Genomic DNA, 17,854 nt, shown 5'->3' on the forward strand with positions numbered 1-17,854 from the left:
ATCACTGGTGGACAAGGAATATGACATTGAAGATTCAAATCTAAAATTCCTTTTAGCTCTTCCTGAAAGTTGGGATTTGAAAGCTACTATTATAAGAGATAACTATGCTCTTGATGAAACTACTCTTGATGAAATTTATGGAATGATCAAGACTTATGAACTTGAGATGGATCAAAGAAGCAAGAGATATGGGAGAAAGTCAAGAACATTTGCTCTTAATGCTGAGGAGGAATTCCCCAAAGTGGTTGTCTCAAAGAAAGGAAAAGGAAAGGCTCTCATCATAAAGTCTGATTCAGAATCATCAAGTTCTGATGATGATTCAGAAACTAAAAGTCTACCTGAAGTAGATGCTGATGAAGAGATGATAAAGTTGTGTGATCTTATGGTGAAGGGTATCACAAAGATAGCCTACAGGAAATTCAGAAGAGGAAAGAAGTTTTCCAAGAAAGGAAGAAGTTCTGATAGGAAGGGTTTCAGAAAATCTGAAGGCAAAGGAGGAAAGTCTGACAGAGGAGATTACTCAAATGTCAAATGCTAAAACTGTGGTGAGAAAGGCCACATATCTCCTGACTGCAAGAAAGGAAAGAGTGACAAAGGCGAGGCACTCGTCACAAAGAAGAAACGCTGGACAGACACCTCAGATTCTGAAGATGAGGAGAACTATGCCTTGATGGCAAATGCTGATAGCAGTTCTGATGCTGCTGAGTTAAAGGTACCTCAAACAACTTATGCCTTTCATATCGATGATATTACTGAGTTGAGATTATATCTTAAAACCATATTTATTAGCTATAGAGATCAAACTTTAACATGTAAGAGATTAACTTCTGAAAATTTTGCTTTTAAAAAGAGGAATGATTATTTAGAAAAAGAGTTAGTTATGTTCCATCAAACTCAGAAGGATAGGGATGATGCTTTCTATGTGAGAGATGGAGTGCTAAAAATGAATAAATCTCTAAAAACTGAGTTAGAAAAGGAGAGAGAGATTATCAGGACTTGGACTAACTCTGGCAGAGCAACTCAGGATATACTAAGTAGTGGAAACTGGAAAGAGGGCTTAGGTTATGGAGATGAGAAAAGTGAAAAAGGAACTGAACGAGTTAAGCCAATTATTGTTAAACAGACTACTAAGACAAAGGTAAATCCTGTTAAATTTGTAACTGAAACTGTAAAGTCTGATTCTGAAAAGATGAAAGATGTTGAGACAGAAGTGATAGCAGAGTCAACTTTTGACAAATTAGAACAGGATAAACCAATTGAAGTTAACATAGGCTTAATGACAAAGAAGCAGCTTAAACATAAGCTGAAAGAGATGACCAGTGTAAACAAGGTAAAGGCAGCTAGGAAAAATAGGAATGGAAAGGAAGGTGTGAATAAAAGCAACAATTATATGCCTGTTCCTAATGCTCCTAGAAAGAAATGCTATAATTGTGGAAATTCTAACCATCTGGCTTCTTTTTGCAGGAAGAATAAGAATATAAACTCCTTACCTTCTAAGTCAGGAGTTAAGAGTCAGTCTGTTAGGTTTAAGCCACAAAATCCTTGTTTTCATTTTGGTAGTGTGTGGCATTCCATTTATACTTGTAAGGAATATCATAGTTTGTACTATGATTATTATTAGATAAAACCTTCTTTGAAGAAAGTTACTTTAATTACTTCTAGTGTAAAGTATGATGCAAAGTCTGATACTGTTAATACTGATAAGAAAAATGTTAGCATAAACTCTGATGTTAAATCCGCTGTAAATGTTAACAAACTTAAAAAGGCCAAAGGATCCAAGCAAGTCTGGGTCCTTAAAACTAACCTTTAGTGGTCTTTGTGATTGCAGGGCAACTTGAAGAACATCCTAGTTCTGGACAGTGGATGTTCAGGACATATGACTAGAAATAAAGCCCAGTTATCAGACTTTGTGGAGAAAGCTGGCCCAGGAGTTTCTTATGGAGATGGCAATACTGGGAAAACTCTGGGATATGGCAAGATCAATCTTGGGAATGTCATCATTGAATCAGTAGCTCTTGTCTCAGGACTTAAACACAATCTGTTGAGTATAAGTCAAATCTGTGATAGAGGTTATCATGTGGATTTCTTTGAAGAACACTATGAAGTAATAAGTAATTCAACAGGCAAAGTGGTTCTGAAAGAATACAGGCATGGTAACATTTATGAAGCCAGGCTTTCAACAAGTACTGATGGTTCTGCAATCTGTCTGTTGAGTAGAACATCAATTGAAGAAAGCTGGAATTGGCACAAGAAACTCTCTTATTTAAATTTCAACAATATAAATGAGCTTGTAAAGAAAGATCTTGTGAGAGGACTGCCAAAAACAATATTTGCTCCTGATGGCCTTTGTGATTCATGTCAGAAGGCAAAACAAAGAAAATCTTCTTTCAAGAGCAAAACTGAGTTATCAATTCTTGAGCCTTATCACCTACTGCATGTTGATCTATTTGGTCCAGTCAAAGTCATGTCTATTGCAAATAAGAAATATGCTATGGTTATAGTGGATGAGTTCATAAGGTACACATGGGTGTACTTCTTGCACAAGAAGACTGAAACTGCATCTACCCTAACTGATCATGTCAGACAGCTGGATAAATTGATCAAAGATTCTGTTAAAATCATAAGGAGTGATAATGGCACTGAGTTCAAGAATTCAGTCATGGAAGAGTTCTGCAAAGATCATGGAATCAAACAGGAATTTTCTACACCTGGAACTCCACAGCAAAATGGAGTTGTAGAAAGAAAGAACATGACTCTCATTGAAGCTACACGAATAATGCTTGATGAAACAAAGCTACCAACCTATTTTTGGGCTGAAGCTGTGCAGACTGCTTGTTTTACACAAAATGCTACACTTATAAACAAGCATGGAAAAATACCATATGAGATGGTGAAGAAGAAGCCAAATCTGAAATACTTTCATGTATTTGGTTGCAAGTGTTTTATTCTTAAGACTCATCCTGAGTAGCTGTCAAAGTTTGATCTAAAATCTGATGAAGGAATTTTTGTTGGATATCCACTTTCCACAAAAGCCTTTAGAGTCTACAATTTAAGAACAAGAGTTGTCATGGAATCTATCAATGTCTCTTTTGATGATAAGAAGATTACTGGACTTAAAGATTTCGATGATCATGATCAGCTGTAATTTGAGAATGAAGATTTAAATTCTGATTCTGGAAATTCTGATGACTTAAATACTGATCATGTAAGTTCTAATGGCTTAAGTTCTGATGTCATTGAAACTGTGGTAACAACTCCAAAGGAAAATGCACCTGTCCAGGGGGAGCAAGCTGAAGAACCTGCCACATCTCAAGACTCTCAAGAAGCATCAGAACCTGTCACTAGCTCTTCAAGTTCTGATTTATCTAGTTCTGATGAGCCAAATTCTGATAATTCTAGAAGCTCTGATTCTTCAACTCCTGAAAAATCAAATTCAAATTCTGAAGTCTCAGAGAGCATAACTACAGGGGGAGCATCAGAAAATGCTGATGGAGACAACATGGATCATGGGGGAGGATCCAGTTCTAGAGATCAACTTCCATCTGTAAGGAAGTGGACAAAAGCACATACTGAAGCAGGTGTCAGAACTAGAACTGCAACTTCAAATGAATGTCTCTATCATTCTTTTCTATCTCAGACTGAACCAAAGAAAGTGGAAGAAGCTCTTCAAGATGCTGTTTGGGTGCAAGCAATGCAGGAAGAGTTAAATGAATTTGAAAGAAATAAAGTCTGGACCCTAGTGCCAAGACCAAAGAACAGATCAGTTGTTGGTACAAAATGGGTGTTCATAAACAAAACTGACACTGATGGCATAATTACAAGGAATAAAGCAAGAATGGTTGCTAAAGGTTACTCTCAGCAGGAGGGTATTGATTATGATGAAACATTTGCACCAGTTGCTAGATTAGAAGCCATAAGGATCTTTTTGGCTTATGCTGCTCACAAGAAGTTTAAAGTCTTTCAAATGGATGTGTAAAGTGCTTTTCTCAATAGAGAATTGGAAAAAGAGGTATATGTTGAACAACCTCCAGGCTTTGTAGATCCTAAATTCCCCAATCATGTCTACAGGCTTGACAAAGCACTTTATGGCCTTAAGCAAGCTCCAAGAGCATGGTATGAGAATTTAGCTCAATTCCTTCTGGAAAGTGGATTTCATAGAGGCACAATTGACAAGACTTTATTCTACCTCAACCATGGAAAGGACTTACTTTTGGTACAGATATATGTTGATGAAATCATATTTGGTTCTATAAATTCCAAACTGTGTGAGAAGTTTGCAAAGCTAATGCAGTCAAGATATCAAATGAGTATGATGGGAGAACTAAGCTATTTTCTGGGCCTTCAAGTCAAGAAAACTGAAGAAGGCACTTTTATCTGTCAATCCAAGTATACCAGAAATTTACTGAAGAAATTTGGAATGCAAGGTTGTTCAATTGCATCCACTCCCATGGCCACTGCAACCAAGTTAGATAAGGATACTGGTAAATCAGTAGATATTACTAACTACAGAGGTATGATTGGTTCTTTACTCTATCTAACTGCAAGTAGACCTGATATCATGTATGCTACTTGTCTTTGTGCAAGATTTCAGGCTGATCCAAGAGAACCTCACTTATTAGCTGTGAAAAGAATTTTCAAGTACCTTAAGGGTACAACTGATCTCGGATTATGGTATCCTAGGGAATCAGACTTTAAGCTAATTGGTTACTCAGATGCAGATTTTGCAGGATACAAAATTGACAGGAAAAGCACTAGTGGAAGCTACCAATTTCTTGGAGGCAGATTGGTTTCTTGGTTTAGCAAGAAATAAAAGTCAATTTCCATATCAACTGCAGAAGCAGAATATATTACTGCAGGAAGCTGTTGTGCACAGATTCTTTGGATGAAGAATCGGTTACTGGATTATGGGTTAGAATTTTCTAAAATCCCTATTTACTGTGATAATCAAAGTGCTATTACTATGACAAGTAATCCAGTTCAACACTCAATGACAAAGCACATCGGCATTAGGTACCATTTCATAAGGGAACATGTGGATGAAGGTACAGTGGAATTGCATTTTGTTCCAACAGATCAATAGCTAGCAGATATCTTCACAAAACCACTATGTGAAGTTACTTTTATAAGATTGGTAAATGAACTTGGAATGGTTTTAAGTTCTTTCTCTAAATCTGCTTAGTTTTTGTTCTCATGCATCAGACTTTATGATCAGTGTTTACAGATTGTTTTATCTATATGTAATATGTGCTTAATTTAAAAATTCTTTAAATGCTGAATATTATCTGATGTGGAATTATATACTCTGATAAGTGTTTTTGAATGTTATGTGACTATTCAATCCAATGAGGATAACTGTGCTAGATGGTAACCTAGTAGTCTTTAACATACTAGAAATCCCATGTTTGAATTAGTTATTTATGTGGAAACCCATTAACACAAGCAGATTCTGATATTGAGCTTAGTCAAGTTTACTTTGTGTATCTTATTACTAAGTCACAGACTAGATTCTTGTTTCTTATCTGTCAAATTCTGATGTCAGTAAATCTTAAGAATGAACTAAGTGCTGATAAGCCTCACTTATCAAAAGAAAAGAAAAGAAAAGAAAAGAATAAAAGTCAGGTACTCCTTTGAGATCTAGAGTAAAAATGTGGAAGGGAAGACCCAAGTGCATTGCTGGTATTAAGTAATATGCATTAGAAAAGCAAAAAAAATTTCTTGGTGACTTTTCACACTCTATAATTACTGGAGAAATACTCTGATAACAGCATAAATTCTGATAATCAGTCGTGACTCATTTACACTGAGAAGCCACTGTAAAAAAGAATTTCAAAAGATGCATAAAATGAGCACAAACAGTTGAGGTGGACTCATGTATAAATTTGTTCTATAGTAGACATCATGACTGATGACAGATTTTAAGCATTTTTCAGAGTTATGCCTTATTTCTAAGATGCACTAAAGTTGATCAGACTTTAATCTCTATCTGATATTTTGATGAATGCACACACTTTCACTCCGTATGAATGATGAAAATTACTGTGGTGATTAAGTTGTTTTTGAAAAACAGTTAAGTGTCATTTGCATAAATTCTGAGGACAAGTTCTGATGGAAGTTCTGATGATTAAACTCTGAAGAAACCAAGTCAGTATTTGTATGAAGAATTACAGAAAAAGATATTCACTATTTGAGTACAAAAGCCATGTTCTGATGACTGTTAAAATCTGATATAAGTTAAGTTCTGATATTAAATCCTGATGGAATCCTTGATGCTTACGTGGCATTTTTCTTTACTTGACTTATTTATGGTAACATATGAAACAGTCATATTTAAATCAGAATAAAATTGGGGTGAGATAAAAACAGTCATAATCATTATGGATTAGTGGTTAACGTGTTGTTTTTGAATAATTGCATGTGCACGATAATTATTGCCTATTTTACGTGCCCATTAACTCCTGTTTTAACTTTTTACTGACTGTTCATGCGTTGCCAGGTCTAAAGTGTATCCCATGCTTCAAAAATATAACTGTTGAGTGGAGAGAGTATATATATGGGAGTGAAAAGATTTTCTAATCTTTTATTTACTTTTCTATTTTTTATCTCTCTTATTCTCTCTTTCTCTAATATTCTCTGAAGCGGTTTTCTTTCAGGACTTTTAACAAACACTTTGCAAACACTCTCTGTCTCACTTAATTTCTTACAGAGATGGCACCAAAAGACGTGATTTTTAATGGAGCTAAGTTTGTTCCTAACAACTACTCCGCCATTCTTAGCAAGGCTGAAGCTCCATCGGAACTTCACTTCATTCAGGATTTTCTCGCTAATTCTGATATTGGGTACGCTCTAACCCAACCTGATGCACTCTCTGGAGCTCAAGTGCTGGAGTTCTGGAGAAGTGGAGTATATGATGATGGTGGTGCTCAAGGGTCCCCAAGTATTATCTTTTCATCAGGGGAGGATGAACATGTCGTGATATTGGCTACCGTTCGACAAGCACTGCAGCTGCCTGAGAACTGTGTTTACTCTACTGTTGAGGATGCCAGTTCTTCAAAATATGATGGCCAGTCTGGGGTATGAAAAGACATTGGCAAAGCTGGGTCAATTGAAGAGACCTTACATAAGAGGGAATGTAGTTTCTTCTTTGACTGCATCACCAAGGCTTTTGCAAATAAATGTTCTAATTTTGATGCCATCCCCATCCTGAGTCAATAAATCGGGTATGCTCTCATTAATCAAACTAATTTTAATTATGCAAGTGATGTTTTAGGTTTCATTGGGGATAGGATGACCGAATATAGAAATACTATCTATTTTGCTAGATTCTGTCAGCTTATTTATAGCTTTTGTTGTGATAATAAGCCCCAAGTAGCTCATGAATTACTTCCATCATTCAAACTAGCCAAAAGAGCTTTTAATGACTTATTATCTACTGATAATAAGAAGGCTGTGTTGAGACCCCTCCTAAATACCTTTATCTGTCAAACAAGCCTTAATAATCTATGATCCAGTTAAATACACTGCACTATATCCTGATGTCCAACCATCAGAACCTCAACCATCAGCACCTACCACCTCTACACAAACACCTCAGACTACTCAACCATCAGCACAAACAACCAGAACTTCATCTTCCAAACCTTCAAAGAGGACAAAGTCTGTTCCTCAACCTCAACGAAAGAGAAGGAAGATGATTCTCAGAGATGAGTATGAGAGTGAAGAGGAAACAATTGAAGCACGAGTTCATACATCTGAACCTGTGATAGTTGAAGCTGAGAATGTTACTTCTCAGAAAGAAACAACAACTCAAAGTTCTGATACTTTGAAAAAGAAATTTGTAAATTCTGATGCTGCTGAAGCAACTCCTTCATTGGCAAGGAGATTGAATAAAATGAAGGCAATGAGGTATTTGGCTAAGGCTATATCAGAAGATACTGAAGAAGCTGAGGAAGGGGATCAGGAATCTCTGATCTTACAAGAACCAATTATCATTGAAGCCCTTCCAGCTCAAGCCAAAGACACTGCTAATGACACAGTTCTTACCCCTCCTGTCTCTCATATTAAAGCTACAGATGATGCTAAAGAACAAACTGATAATTCTGAAATAGATATTCATAATTTGAATATACCTGAAGTTCTTTATCTGGACGCTCCATCTACATCAAAGACACCAGCTCTGGAGATAAATTCTGCTGATCAGAATTTAGATGATGTTATTCCTGAATCTTTAGTTGCTTCACACACTGTTGAGCTCTCATAACAGAATGAGTCTTCCTCAAGTTCTGATGATAGTGTATCTGCTGAGACTCCAGTACCTATTCTGGGCAAGGAAGAATTGGTGAAGAAATTTGTTGAAAAGGAAGCACCTATTCCTTGGGAGGATACTCACAGAGGTGTTGAGTGGACCAAGAAGTGGAATGAATAAGATTTTATTCCATGTTCTAAACTTCTGACAGAGCATATTGCAAAAGCTGATGAGTTGCTCACAAATGCTGATTTCAAGACACAACTCAAGATCACAGCTCTGTCTACAAAACATCTTCAAGGTCTACATACTGCTACTCATGAAAAGGTTGATACACTCAGAGAACAAGCTGATAAGCTTGATCAGGTGCTCAAGCTTGACAAAAATAGGTATATCAGACCTATTTCTGAAAAAGTTGCAGCCATTGAGAAAATTCAAGAGAAGCAACATGCCCAAATTGCTGAGGTTCTAGGTTAATCAAGCTTCTCAGAAAGCTCAATTGGATGAAATCCAATCTTCAGTTGAACTTCTTCTTTCTCTCTTACTTTCTGATGATGCCAAAAAGGGGGAGTAGGTAGTTAAGTCCAAATGCTCACCTACTCAAGAACTGAAGAAAAAGGATGATAAAAGTGATGACCAGGGAAACTCTGAAAAGAGCAGAGGTCAAAGAAAAGTTCAAGGAAAATCTTCTATTCAGAACAAGTCAAGTTCTGATGCTGTGAATGCTTAAAGACTAAAGTCAAGTGGTGATAAGCAAAGTCTGATGTCAAGTTCTGATATTCTGATTCCAGGATCTGAAGACTCTCAGAAGTTTTTGCAAACTTTGAAGTTAAAGGGGAAGCAGACTACTGTTTATTACAAAGATCCTAAAATCCAGACACTTGATGAGGAGATAGCAAGAAGATTATTTCTGAAATACAATCCAAGAATGGATTTAGAAACTCTCAAGGAGGAAGAAGCTAGATTTCCTGTTGAGAAGACAAATCCTAAGTCTAAAGCTTCTGATGCAAAGAAACCTCCAAGGCCAAAGGAAAAGGGCATTGTGATCAAGGAAAAGTCAAATTCTGAAACTTCAAAGTTCAAGACTTGATCACAGACTGAGAGTAATCCCAAAGACAAAGGGAAAGGAAAAATTGATGAACCAACCAAGTCATTGGACTTGAAAACTTCTCAAGATATGATGAAACCAGTGTGTAAAATGGTTCAAGTATCTGATGATAATCTTGTTGAAGATGAAACTGTTCAAATTCTGAAAAGAAGAAAGATAAGTGAAGATTATAAAACAACCTCTGACACTGCTCAAGTTATTAGTCAGAATAAATGACAGGAAGGTACAGAAGAAACAACAAATTCTGATCAAGCTATCAAGACATCAACTACTGACAATACTCAAGTTGATTTGGATAAAATGACAATTACTGATAAGAAGAAGCTGTTATGAAAGAAGGCTACTCCAGTTGAACCAAAATCCAATCTCATGATTAATCAACTTGCTACATTTGGGTTGAAAGCCAAGCAACCTAGAGATAGATCTGGATTAGGTTCTGACGAAGAGAAGATTCAAACAAGAGTAGAGGTTACTCTAGGAGATCCTTTCATATTGACAGACAAACCATATGAACAAATCAAACAAAGGCACCTTGACAAGGTGTTGTCTGCTCAAGTTGTGATAGATGCTCATGATAAGGAGAATCTGAAAGAGAAATTAATCTTATTTCTCAATGATGGAAGGACTTATAGATTAGCTGATTTTGATGTATTAAAGAAGTCTATCAGAGAACTTCAACATATTCATTATCTTCTGGAAGTAAAATCTGATGTTACAAGAAGATGGTCAGAATATATTTTGAAGGCTATAAGAGATCTATTCAGAATTTATGGTACAAAGACTTCTCATTACAGTCCAATGATTACTGAAGGTGATGGAAGAGAAATTCCTATGCTGAAGAATTCTGCTAAGGTGGAAGTTATTCTGAAAGGAATATGCTTATGTTATAATGAAAACTCTTCACATTCTAAGGTTATCAGACTTGGTGATGGACTTGAAAGAACATCCATTCCAGCTCTCAGAATAACCATTTATCAAATTGGTGATAGTAATGAAGAAGAACTAATGCAGGTCAAAGCACAGTTAGATAAAATTCTGAAGAAAGATGAAGATAATCTGATAAATGATTTTGTTAAGAATCATTATGGATTCAGATTGATTCAGTGATGTTGGTAAAGCTGGATATTTTGTAAGTTGTAATTTATAGTCTTATTAAACTCTTATTGCATTTGAACTTAAGTGTTTTTGACATCATCAAATCTATTAACTTTTATATTCTTGCATAATTACAAGTTGAGGGAGATTGTTGGATATATTTGAGATGTCATGTCTAATATGTTTCATGTTTAGTTTTCAGATCTTAACTAACAGGAAATATCAGTACTTACTGGAATCATGACTTACTGGAAGTCAGGACTTAAGGATATCAGAACTTAGATTATCAGAAGATAATATCAGAAGATGGATATCAGAACTTAAGTACTGGAGGACTAACAGTTAAGGAAGGAAGCTGATTCACAGGAAAGAAGATCGAGACTAATACAAGAAGAAGATATGCATGGAAAGAGTTCGAGGACTAGAAGAATTATATAAGATATCTGGTTGATATATTTTAGGAGATAGAATTATATTCCATATCAACTAGAAGTTATCTTGTAACTGTATGTCTATATAAACAAAGACATAGGTTTACTCTACAAGAGTTACGATCATCGAGAAGATCATATATTGTAACCTAGCAGCTCTCAGTGATATTTGTTCATCATTGAGAGAGAACAGTTCCATTGTAACAAAGTTTGTTATATTGAATACATCTATTTTCTGTTACTTATGCTTTAAATCGATTTGATTGTATTCTACACTGTATTCAACCCCCTTCTACAGTGTTGTGTGACCTAACACAATTTGACTCCAAGTAAGCATTTAGTGTCTTATTTCACATAAGACCTCAAATCAATACACATTACTGTATATTATCACTATTACACCTTGGAGCACATAATCACAGTTAAGTACACGTAATCTATTATCTAGACTTGGTGCATCATTGGGTATTGAATGATCTCACTCATCTAATCTCCATCAATTGACTAACATAGTACAACTTTACTAATCTCAAAACTCGAAGTGCCTAAGCTTGGTAATCCCATTTCTCTTGACCATACCTAATGGTCTTACACTCTACTGACCTCTATATTCATTTAAACACTAAGTCCTACCTAGGCCGCGCTCATAGGGTTCACAAAACTAAGTGTTAAATCATAGCGTTCTCATTTGCATTCCCCCGGTGACACCTTGTGTGACTTAGGGTCTTTGACACTCTTCTACTCTAGTCCTTCCTTCCAAAACTAACCCACTTGACTCTTAAGACCTAAATCTAACTTATGCACTTGGAATGACATCAAGGTCTAACCTAGGCCTAACCTGAAAGTTGACACAAATCTGCTTGGTGTCTTAAAAACTGCCCTATTTTTGACTTACTTTTAACCATTGATTCTAACTCTAAACCAACATATTTTGACTTGAAAAGCTTCCCCAGACTTCCTAGTATCAGTAATTTTAGCAAAACAACATGGTAACAACTCCTATCATGCACAAACAAATTCAAAATTTAAGGGTTTAACCATACATGCATGCATTCGAATATACTAACAAAAACATCATGGTATTTCATCAAAATCTCATTATAAAACTAACATACAAGACTAGAAATAGATATATCAATAATGATCACTAACATGCAAAGAGTTTTATCAAGTTTCCTTTACAAAAATACATGTTACTATCACATAAGTAATGTATCTCATGGAAAAAACCTTGGATTCACAAGAATCAAAGGTGTTCTCTTGATTTTAAGTAAAAACACAACCATGCAACCATTAAACATCAACTTCTCAACATTAAATCTTTGGGAAGTAAATAAACTGAGCATAAGGAGTGAGATTACACTAAAAGAAGGTGGATAAGTAAATGAAAAATGAAAGGAATGGGGGGTGGGGGTTTGAGCCTAGAGGGTGAGGGAGGAGGAGGAAGAGAGTGAAATTGAGTGGTGAGTTGGAGTGTTGAAATGGTATTTGATCATTTGTTTTACTTTTATTAACATGCAAGAGTGAGTGGACTTTTCTTTTACCAAATTACCCCTCTCCCACTAATAAACAAGATTTGCATGTAAGGTTAATTGAGTAATTTGGCTAGTGGAGGAGTGGTTAGTGGGGTTGAAAATTCCAATAGTGCCCTTGTCTTTGTATTGGGAGTCGAATGCATGCATGTGCAAGTGGAGTAATTTACTAATTAATATTCAAATTAATTACAAGAATAACTTTTATAAATAAAAATATAACTCTATAAATTACAAGAGTGATATCATAAAATAGCTTAGAATTTTAGGAATTTTGAGATTTATTGATAAAAATATTTTTAAAACGGTTTTTCTTTAATAAAGAAATAAACTTTATAATTCACACAAAAGAGCAAATAATATATTTCTTGCCTTCTAAATTCTTAAATAATTTAACACAATTATTATGCATCAATCCAATCACACAAACACATATCCATAAAATTTTATAAATGACTCAATTATAATTATAAAATACTCAATTAAAGATTAAATGGAATACCGGTTGTAACGCCAAAATCCCTAGGAGGTGCCAATTGCATACAAGGTGTTAGGAAACAATCCTAGATTATAATGATAAATAAATCACATTGTATAATTATGTTAAGGAAACTTGTAACCATCAATGGCTAACCATCACAAGGGATAGTCATTAAGTATCCCATCAGCTGATGACGTTGTTGTAACATTTTTTATGAAGATCATGTAAACAGATAGCAATGCAGTTATTCATTCAGAAATCATGTTGACTCAATGGATAATCTAGAATCGGGTGGTTAAGTTTAAATAATTGATGTCATGTAATTTAGATTAAATGAAGTGAGTCATCAACTGTTAAATGAAGAGAAAGCATAAAATGCTACCTATATCAGCCTATCAACTGCTAAACATGTGAATATCAATGGCTAAGGAAAGCTGTAGCAAAAGACCTCCAATGGCTAAGGAATTCTGTAGCTAATGGCTATCAATGGCTAAAAAGATATATAGCTACTGATAGTGACATGACAGTGGTCAAAACCTAGGACTGTCATAGCACGTGGGCTGATGGGAATCTTAGAAAAGAAAATGAGAAGTCAAGACAAATTCTACATGTAATCTTGGATTCTAAAGAAGAAGAAACATTACATTTCAATGCATGACAAATTGGAGGGATATTCAAATCAATATATCAGGATATAATCCAGCCTCATTTGTCAAGCCTCAGGGGAAAGAGAATGAAGAAACAACCTTGTTGGACCTCGAAGACTGTGTTATGTATTTTCTAGCAAAAATTGTAACTTGATGATATATAAACCAAGTAGTAGCATATGTTTTACTCAAGAAATAGGTTTTACATGTTCATAGAGCTTGAGAGAGATATCCTCCTCTGAGTGAAATACTATAAAATGTAGATGTGAGATTACATTTGTATTTGTAATCGATTATTTCTTTAAATAAATCTCAGGTGGCAAGTCAAAAAACAAAGCACATGAAAATTTAAAACATATATGTTCATGTTTCATCTCTTAAGTACAGATTAACTTGAAAATTTCAATTTGTATTCATTCCCCTTCTGCAAATTAACCTAAGTTGATTGTTAGTGAATAACAATTGGTATCAGAGCATACTTTCAACAAATAGAAGGTCTAAAGGTCTTAAAGCTGATTCAATCAACCATGGTGAAGAAGGAGGTAGAAGCCCAAATTCCATATTTAAAAAAAGAATTTCTAGATCTATCTCTCATGGCAAAATATAATGATTTAGAGGTATCATCAAGCAGCAGGAAGGTAATTACAACCGATCTCTCTAAGTTAAATAAGTGTGAATGTCAAGAAACTGTCAATGATATGTCTTTTGAACTATACAACTTACATGCCACTATGAAGTCACTTAAAAAGGATACACTAGGATTGAAAATGCTAATTACTTGTTATTTGAGAGAAACAACTTATTAAAGACTCAGAATATGAAGTATGAGCACAATAAGAATATGGAATGGGATTCGAAATAAAGAACAACAAGAATGGAAAAGTAGGGATTAATAAGCACAACAACTACACTTTTGACAAATTTGCACCAAGAAAAACTTTTGTCAAGTGTGGTAGTTTTAATCATCTACCTACTAAATATAAAATCTCTTCCATACCTATCATGTATGTTCCATCTATTCCTATGTATGCCATGCCAATCTATCCTAGAGTTTTTAGTCAGAACAATAGTAACATGCCAACTAATTATAATCCTTACCACTTTGCACTTAATATGCTACAGAGTATGCAAGGTAAGAATAAAATGTTTGCATCTTCATTCATAAAGATACATGATCAAACTTGCTCATCTGACTTTAACACCAACAATTTTGTTCAATAATCAACGCCTAGAGTAAAAGTAGACCTTAACCCTACTAGTCCGAGAACAACATTTGGTTTCAAGGGAAAGAAGACAATCAATATGATTGGGCCCAAGAAGATCTGGGTACCTAAATCAGTTTGAAATGGCTTTGATGTGTGCAGGGAAAAAGAAGAAATGTTTGGTGTATAAATAGTGGTTGTTCATGTCACATGACTAGAGATTCATCCCTTCTCACTAAGTTTGAAGAAAAAATGGCCCAAGTATACCTTTAGAGATGACAACAAAGGTCACCCTCTGGGATATTGCTTGATTTTAGTTAGAAATATCATCATAGATGATGTAGCACTGGTGGAGGGACTCAAACACAACGTGCTAAGTGTCATCCAACAATGTGACAATGGCTCCGAAGTCATTGTTGATAAAGAAGCCTGTGTTGTCATTAACAAAAATGATAACAATGCCTTTTATCTGGAAAGAGAAAAATAAATGTGTATGTAGCTAATTTCATCTCAACAGATGCTGAACCGATGATTTGTCTGCTCAGCAAGATAAATAAGGATGAAAAATGGCTATAAGATGAGAAACTATCTCACTTAAATATTTCAATCAAGAGAAATTATGTAGAAGAATTATCAGAATTAGAAGTATCCAAGAATGCTCTTCGTGATACTTATCAATCTGATAAGAAAAAGATGATCATATTCAATAAGAATACAAGGTCATTATTTGACAATCACCTGCAAATCCTACATGAGGATTCATTTGGATCAGTTCATGTTCTCCACCTGAAAATATTATATCATATGATCACTGATGATATTTCAAAATTTACTTGGAGATTCTTCTGACTTTCAAAAATTGAAGCTATTGAAATCATCATCAATCACATCAAGGAATTATGTACAAATGAAGGAATAACTCATTAGTTCTCTGCTTCAAGGACTCCACTACTAAATAAAGCAACTGAAAGGAACAAATGATTACTCAGAGAAGCAGGAAGAGTAATACTTGGAAAATCAAAGATATGTACTCATTTCTGGAATGAAGCCATCTACATCATAGGCTCTACTCAAAATATCTATTTGATCAATCAAGTATCTAAAAAGAAAATGATCTTGAAATATTTTCATGACTTTGGCTGCAGATGCTTCATCTTAAATCAAGGAGAAATCATTATCAAACTCGAAGCTAACGCAGTAGGAAGAATCTCATATACATGCTCAGTAGGAAGGAACTACATGATCTACTATCTGGAAGTCAAAAGGAATGTTATGGAATCAATCCATGATCCATCGGATGAGAAGAAGACTCAAGAATTGAAGGATCGCATCATTGAAGATGGTCTCAAGTCAAATGATAAGAAGAATGACTAGAAAGTTGATGGTTATAATGTTTACAGGGAATTCATTATGTCAAGTGCTAATCCAATACATGTGGAAATAACAGTGTAACAGCAAAATGGAATAGCCATTGTTCAATTCAGTAAGATAGTCATTGATAAAAAAGAACTAGCCATTAATGAGCTATCAATCGATAGAGGAACTGAAGTAACATCAACTGCTAATAAAGCTTAAGTGTAACGACTAGGGAATTACGCTTGTATTATATCATAATAAAGATGAATTATGTGTTTTACTATGCCATTAATTGTATTTAGTCATAAAACCCTAACTCTTATGTGCTATGTGTGTTCTGGAACGTCAGAGTATTTTCCGGGTATTTATCGGATATTTTATTTTGTGTTAAAAGCTTTCGTATCAACAATTATACAACCTGAACTTTGTTTTAATAGATGATATTTCAAATAAAATAATTTGCCTTGTTTTGACTAGTATGGCTTGTACCATCTCGTTATTCTGAACATCCAGTTATTTTAGAAATTTTCTCGTTTCGCGAAAAATAACTTTTTCGGGCCCCTTCGGGTGTCAAAACCCCCACAAAAATCATATTTTTATTTTTATAAAATTATGAGACTTTCAATGATACCATTTCTTTGTATTTTTGAATTATTCACAATTTTTGGGAAATTTTGACATATATATTGTATATATTTAATATTAAAAATTTAAAAATTAATACTAAAAAATTTATTAATTAAGGGCCAATTAATTTTAATAGATGTATAATTAGGGCCTTAATTTTAATTAAGAGTATGATTTTTACTACTATAAATAACCTAATTTTTATTTAATTATTTATAATTAATTATAAAAAAAATCAGAAAATTAGCAAAAATCCCCAAATTTCCATAAATTAGGGTTCGTGGCCATTGAAGATCAAAGCTCGATTTCACTGTGATTCTGTGATCCAAATCCATCATGTAAGTATCCAATCGAAAGCTCTTGACCTCTACTTTCCAATTTTACTGCCAATTTCATGTTTAAATTCATTGATTTTCAATTTTAAAATTAGGGTTTATGCCCCGAATGAGGGCTTTTGATTCGAGGGGTTATTAGATGTTATTGATGATTGAAATAACTTCCCTAGGTTGTGTACAATCGATTTAAGTATATATTTGGGTCGAACGATTCCTTGAAAGTGATAACTGAGGTTTCAAAATTTTGATGATTTTGATTCTTATGTTCTGAATTATTGATTGATCTGTGATTGTTGTGATGGATATGAATCGCTTATAGGAACCTTAAGCTTTAAATTAACATACGAATCATCGAGTTTGGTTTGATTTTGAGGGAGACCCGTTTATCCGGTGAAGCCGCCGGAAAAAGCTTGATATATGGCAGGAGAAGACGACTCTGTGGTCGTCGATGGTTTTGGATGTGGGGTTGAGTTTCTGGACTGAAACTGAGTGAAAACCCTTTTGGAATCAATCGATTCCATCTCGATTCGATCGAGATATTGGGCTGCCGGAAAACTGGGGAGGAGGTCATCGAAATCTGCACATCCGACCGGCGACCCGTCTGAGTTCTTCACGACCCGGATTCAAAGCCGGTTTGAAGCCCGATTTTGATCCAGTTTTCCCCAAAATTGTTTTTCAAAATCTGTTTCTGACTTTTCTATTTTATTTTTATTTATTTTTATTTTCTAAAATCATAAAATTCAGTTTTATTTATTTTATAAATTGATTAATTATTTTAAATAATTAATAATTTATTTT

Source organism: Apium graveolens, chromosome 3 (assembly GCF_009905375.1).
Source record: "Apium graveolens cultivar Ventura chromosome 3, ASM990537v1, whole genome shotgun sequence".
Classification (NCBI taxonomy): domain Eukaryota; kingdom Viridiplantae; phylum Streptophyta; class Magnoliopsida; order Apiales; family Apiaceae; genus Apium; species Apium graveolens.